Raw genomic sequence first — 741 nt, 5'->3', positions numbered from 1 at the left:
GAAACCCCATCTCTACTAAAAGTACAAAAAATTAGCTGGGTGTGGTGGCGGCTGCGTGTAGTCCCAGCTACTTGGGAGGCTGAGGCAGGAGAATGGTGTGAGCCCGGGAGGTGGAGATTATGCCACTGCACTCCAGCCTGGGGACAGAGCGAGACTCTGTCTCAAAAAAAACCAAAAAAACCCCACTCCATTCCCAGGGCCGGGTGCGGTGGTGGCTCATGCCTGTAATCCCAGCACTTTAGGAGGCTGAGGTGGGTGGATCACGAGGTCAGGAGTTCAAGAACAGCCTGGCCAAGATGGTGAAACCCCATCTCTACTAAAAATACAAAAATTAACGGCGCATGGTGGTGGGCGCCTATAATCCCAGCTACTCAGGAGGCTGAGGCTGGGGAATCTCTTGAACCTGGGAAGTGGAGGTTGCAGTGAGCCGAGATCACGCCACTGCACTCTAGCCTGGGCAACAGGGCAAGACTCTATCTCAAAAAAAAAAAAAAAAAAAAGACTCCATTCCCTTAGGGCTTCTGGTTGATGCCCAGAAGTCAACAGGACATCAAGCATATATGCTTGCTAACCACCTGACTGCAATGGGGTTGATCACAGCAGAACTTGTGTAACCTTGAGTGGAAGCCCTATGTGGCATCTGCAGCTGGCCTCCCGGTGGGTGCAACACCCCACTCAGCCTGGGGTGCAGCTGCTTCACGATGGAAGGGGCTGCGAGAAGAAAGGCGGTGATTGCTAAGG

This window comes from Trachypithecus francoisi, unplaced genomic scaffold, assembly GCF_009764315.1.
Source record: "Trachypithecus francoisi isolate TF-2019V2 unplaced genomic scaffold, Tfra_2.0 Lachesis_group11, whole genome shotgun sequence".
NCBI classification, from domain to species: Eukaryota; Metazoa; Chordata; class Mammalia; order Primates; family Cercopithecidae; genus Trachypithecus; species Trachypithecus francoisi.
Note: the sequence above shows the minus strand (reverse complement) of the source record.